General features: G+C 48.4%; 1 long non-coding RNA gene across 1 annotated transcript in view; it reads right to left on the reverse strand.

The window, feature by feature from the left end:
- Positions 1–5,731, reverse strand: part of LOC131482830 (uncharacterized) — a 185,171-nt gene extending 179,440 nt beyond the window's left edge. The window contains exon 1 of the long non-coding RNA XR_009247334.1: positions 5,554–5,731. This is a non-coding gene — a long non-coding RNA (uncharacterized LOC131482830). The remainder of the gene's footprint in view (positions 1–5,553) is intronic.
- Positions 5,732–6,000: the final 269 nt, after the last annotated feature.

Raw genomic sequence — 6,000 nt, forward strand, 5'->3', positions numbered from 1 at the left:
GGAGGTAAAACTCCCTCCCACATCCCTTGGAGGTGCCTCTTTCCTCGCATAGAGTTCTTGACGTTCATGTAGCTTTTCAGTGGCCTGGTCACTGTGGCTGTCTGCCCAGAGGACAGCATTTCTCTGGCATGACCTTGGTGGATCTGAAAACAGTGCCTCAAAAAGAGTCTTGAACCGAACTAAAATATGAAATGGTGCAGCAGACAGCTTATTCGACCGTCTGCACTAGAAGCCCTGATAGTCCCAGGCCAGTGTTGCCCTGGGTAGCCTGGAAGGGTCTTGTGCTTCAGATGTGAGATTAAAGGATCAAGGAGAAGCTGCTGAGTCATGGCATCTGACCCATTTAAATCCGTTATACTCTCTTCCAGAACCTGATGTGTCCTTTGAGAGGGATCACCTCTGAGCTATGTCTCTTGTGCATGGCTCCGAGGTAAAGCCTTCTATTACTACTGGAATACAAAAGCAAATAGGAAAAATGAAATCTAGGCTGATGCACATCCAGACCCAGTTGGGCAAAGCCCTGTGACATGGAAGCAACCTGTCTCGTCTGACACTGTGGCCACCAGCTCCCAATGGAAATGTCCCTAAGCAACCTACAGAGTCACTGTCACCTCAGTATCCCACCAAGGGAAGAAGACCTGTACCTTGGGGCCTGAGGTCACAAAACAAGTCAACTGACAGTTAGGGGGAGTGTCTCAAGGTCCCCTATCTGCTCCCCATCTCCTGCTGTCAGCATCCAAATTAGTGCAAGGCCCCAATCCAAGCAAGCATCAACTGGATTGTCAACCCAATAAATGACCCACCCTGGGGACCTACTGGTTAGAGCTCTGCCTCAGCTGTCACCGTCCTGTAGCTTTCCACTTTCCCCAGGCATGCAGAGCTGCCAAAAAAAAAAAAAAAACAACAGTAAGCTCTCCCAGAGAAAGAAAAGGCTGTGTGCAAGGTCAGGTAAACCCAGATGTGGCCAGAGAAAGCTCTCCCCTCCCCCTTACCATGCAGGAGTATTATCCTCGCCCCAAGCTAAGGACCTCTAAATCCGGCCACAATAGCAACCCTGGGAAGGCAGGAAAATGTCCAGCCTGGAAGCCACATCCTCTGTGCAGTGCCGCAGCCAATGCCACTGAAGGACGCGGAGTGAAATTGAGAAGGAATTTGAATGACAAAGTGACATGATGTCCATCTCCCTAATGATGGGACAAGTTGGTCGTCTGTCACTAGCAAGGCAAAACTGCCAGGCCCAGATCTGTCTTTAAAAGCTATTTCTCATGGTTTTGAGTCACCAGCCCAGCTCAATAGCTAAAACAAAGAGAATGAATTATGGAACAGCACGAGCGGAGCTTGTTAATTTTCCCACTGATGCACTGTGAAATGAAAGCTTTATTCTAAGAATGGTATATCCTCGGGGCTCTCTCTAGAGAGTCCATGACAAATCCAAATGTCCTTATGCTTTCTTTTGCCCCTTACTTTACGGCTTTTCCCATATATACATTTACAAAATATGTATATTCATGGTATGTTTGTATCTATAGGGCGCAGGGAGCTCAAGTCTGTGATCCTCTGTGAGGCTTCCCTGACACTGAAAAGTACTTAAGTAATGCCATTGATGAACACACACACATGCATCCATCTGCATTAGAACTTGTGTACAGCCTGTCCATACGTATTACGGAAGCCTTCACACAGGCTGCTAGCTATTGTCCACACTGGGGAGATAGAGCCCACCTCCAATTGGAACCCAATGAAATAATCATGATAATTTTACCTTCATGTCTCACCTTTCATCAGGGAGGATGAAAGGACTTCACAAACCCTGGGTTCCTCTTTGATCTGGGCTCCTATCTGGTGCACCAATCTCCATTGTGTATTCTGCCCTCACCCTGCAGATGGGCCTCCCAATGTCGGTAATTGAGCTTCCATATGCAGAGCAGCCAAGAGACCGGCCTGGCCTGAGAGCCTGCGGCAGCCTGCCAAAAGGCAGAGGGCTGTTTCCTGAAAGGGCTTGGGTGACTGTTTGGTACGTGCAGTGGGACAGTGGGTATCAAGGCAAGGAAACAGGGGAGTGGTTCTGTAGTTGCAACTTTAGCTCTGAGGGAGGGGGGTCCTTCGTGGGAGCTGGAAGAGCATCCTAGGCAAGGTGATAAACTCAATCTCCAGAGAGGAGGCATTGCCTAAGGCTCTGCGCTGAGCTGTCTTCTCATCCACACCCGGGACTTCATGGGAAGGACTCTGAAATACACATCCCAGGCTCAAAGTCTCCCTTGGGTCTAGCCAGACCTCTCCAGCTGTCTCCCGAGCATTCCATCCACATATTTCACTGGATCATCAAACTCTACTCCCACCAAATACAGCACATGATTCTGCCTCCTCCTTCACTCTGCAACAGCTCTCTTTGCTGCCTTTCCTGTCGCAGTCGCTGGAGTGACAGCCCAGAATAAGTCCACCGAGATCTATTGCTCTCATGGAGCTTGCCTTGCAGAGGCGGAGTTGGGTGGGAGAAGGTCCTAAACAAGTCACAAATGAGGAAGGGATGGGCTTGCTGATGACAGATCAGGGCTGTGAACACCCTGAGCAGAGTGAGCACCGCGGGCTTCTCCAGGAGGGTGACCAAGGGAAAAACATTTTCCAGTGCAGGGAACAGAAACCTAGTTGCTTGCTGGGCTGCTGGAGTGCTCTAAGAGAGCAGCCAAGCAGAGATGAGGTGGGAGAGGAGGACAAGAGGAGGTGAAGCTTTGTAGATGAAATGCAGGGCTTGCATCTTGCTTGCTTTTAAGTTTCATTGATTTGTTTCTTTGAAAGACAGAGAGAGATAGAGAAGGAGACAGAGAGAGTTCTTCTACTTGTTGCCCCCCTTCCCAACTGGGTGCAATCCTGGCTGAACTCTGGGTCTCCTATGTGGGAGGCAGAGGCTCAAGCACTTGGGCCATCTTCGACTTCCTTCCCAGGTGTATCAGCAGGGAGTTGGTTTGGAAGCAGAGCAGCCAGGACTTGAACTAGTGATACACAATGGGATGCCTGAATTGTAAGTAGCAGCTTATTCCTCTGTGCCACTATGCCAGCCCTAGCGTTTGCATTTCAATGCAGATGTAATCCAAATCCAGGATGTCTGCTATTGGCATCTCTCAGCTGAGACCATAAGTCCCTTTGATTCCTCTGTGTCACACACTTCCCACTTCCCACAGCGGTGAGTCTAACAGGCAACAAGGGCAAGGTTTGGGTAATCCTCCAACTCCCTGCTTCCCCACCCCCGGGTCCCCGACAGAGCCCTCTATGTTCAAAAGGACCAGCAGCCAAATGGAAAACAAAGGACACATTCTGTGATCCCTGGGAAAGCGTCAGCTACCCTAAGGCCACGAACGTGGCTCAGGCTAGCAGACCCAATCTTGGCTTCTGCAACATCTTGGAGTTAACATCCTAGGAGACCATCTGTTCAGGCTTGCCCTGTTGGGGCAACAGTAAGAGTGGGTGGTCTAACGGAGCCTGGCTGCTACACTCATCCCCTAGCAGCTGACAGTGTTGGTTGCCCTCCCTACCAGGGCAATAGGTGGCCCATGAGTCCCCTTGACTCCAGGTCAGACAACTGGTGCCACCCATGCTCCAGATTTCAATTTCCCCTATTGGTATTGCCAGTGGAGAAAGTAATTTAGAGATAGGGTCAGCTTCATGGGCATGTGACCTGTGCAGTTACACACGGATCCCACACTTATAAGGGTCCCATGTTTGCTTTAGTGTTCCATCCACTCTTGAAAAGCTTAACAAATTCTAAATGAGGATCTTTGCCTTTTCATCTTGCCTTACATCACACAAATTATGGAGCTTGTCCTCTTTGGGGTCATGCACCAAGAATGATTCAGGGACGGGAATTTGCGGCAGTAGTGACATCAGCATTTGGGATGCACACTTCCCATAACAGCATGCCTAATTTCAGAAGCAGCTGCTCCCTGTCCAATCTTGCATTCTGCTAATGGGCACCCTAGGAGGCAATAGATGATGGCTCAAGTACTTGGCCTCCCTCCTGGCTGTCAATCTGATCCAGCCCTGGCTGTTACAGGCACCAGGGGTATGAAACAATGACTGGAAGATTCTCTTTCTTTCTTGCTCTCTCCCTCTCAAACTTTCCAAATAAAATGAAAATACATTTTAAGTTTAGAAAAAGAACCCGGCGTGGTAGCCTTGTGGCTAAAGCTCTTGCCTTGCACGTACCAGGATCCCATATGGGTGCTGGTTCTAATCCCGGCAGCTCTACTTCCCATCCAGCTCCCTGCTTGTGGCCTGGGAAAGCAGTAGATAATGGCCCAAAGCCTTGGAACCCTGCACCTGTGTGGAAGACCCAGAATGGGCTCATGGCCCCTGGCTCCCGGCTTTGGATTGGCTCAGCTCCAGCTGTTGTAGCCACTTGGGGAGTAAACCAGCAGTTGGAAGATTTTTCTATCTCTCTTTCTCTATGTATATCTGACTTTCTAATAAAAATAAATAAATATTTTTTAAAAAACAGAATTATTCAGGGTTGTCTGCCAAGAGGTGAAGGGGAAGTGAAATTTCCTTGGGGTCTCTTTGACTCTGGATTCTGGTGAATTCTGTGGACACCACAGCACCTGTCTGTACTTAGTGTCTCTGGAAAGTGTGTATTTGCAATCCAAGGACAATCATTCTATTCAGAGGCCAGTGTGCTCGTCAGTTCTGGATCCTCTGGGTGGCAGATACTGAGAGAATGAAGAAGAAGCAGGGACAGGGAAAAATATCCTGCTAGGTTGTGAACAGAGCTGCATCTGACCTCTATTTGACTGGCAGGTGTTGTAGCTGACTGTTCTTCTCAGGGAGTTCTTTGGGGGAATCCTTGAAAGCTTCCTGCCAGTCCTTCATGGGGAGTTCCCACCACATGGTCAGGTGTTTGTTGGAGCTGAGGTCCAAGAGATCCAGCAGTCCCTCAGCTGCAGAAGTCCAAGATGACCCCACTGTTCTGCAGGGCCATCTCTATCTACTCCTCTCCTGAATGTCCTGGGCCACTTTGTCACTATCAGTGCGCAGCCAGACCCCCATCTTGCCTTCCACACTCCCACATGCAGGCCACACAGTTCACAGCCTCTTCGGTGGACCTTGGAAACCCCTGTGGTGAGTCAGGAAAAGGTAGCACTACCTACTCCCCTTCTCTCTAGATGGAGTCAGAAATCTCATGGAATGGCATCAGCACTCTCTTAAAAATTTTTTCTCTCTCATCTACTTTTGTATTCTCAGAGTGAGTGAAAAGGGAGTTGGGAGTTATGGAACAAGTTCTTAATCGTTTTCCTGTCATTTTTATGTGAGGGATCTGGCTTTGGAATTTCACAGCATCATGTCTCATTGTCTTTGCAAACATCAACAATGAACATCTGTGGCAGGTGCCAGGCCCTGGGTTAAGCACTGTTAAGTTGTATAAGATTTTATCTACACAGCCCTGTGAAGTGTATGAAACCACACCTGTGGCTGCCTCACTGCACTCTCCTCAGCACTCAACACATTACTTTGTCCTCATTTTACAGAGGTCTCTACTGAGATTCAAGAGGTAATGAGACTCACCCTTGTCATCCAACTCCTCAATGAGGAGACGCGCAGAGACCTTCTCCTGGGCCTTCTCAGTGTGCACTGCCTGCTCTGCCTGGCAGCTCTCCCTGGGGAACAAAGACATTGATGACTATCACATGAAGTGGCCAGTAGTTAGTGCCGTAAGTGTGAAGGCCATGGACACAAAAACCCTCGCAAACTGTAAAGAGACTCAGGCTAAGATGGCTGTTGGCTAAGAACAAGAAACAAAAGGATCAGTTGATCCAACAGTACGTTAGAGTTTAGGACAATGCAGTACACTTAATCATATATTATTTAGCATAATACTATTTAGGATGGAATATATATAGTATACATAGTGCATGTTAGTCATTTTTATCATCTTTATATCCTAATACTAAGCTCATCGATTAACAAAGTAGGTTTAATTATTCATATGCGACCACCAGGGTGAAGAAGGTT

The sequence above is a fragment of the Ochotona princeps genome, chromosome 21 (genome assembly GCF_030435755.1).
Source record: "Ochotona princeps isolate mOchPri1 chromosome 21, mOchPri1.hap1, whole genome shotgun sequence".
NCBI classification, from domain to species: domain Eukaryota; kingdom Metazoa; phylum Chordata; class Mammalia; order Lagomorpha; family Ochotonidae; genus Ochotona; species Ochotona princeps.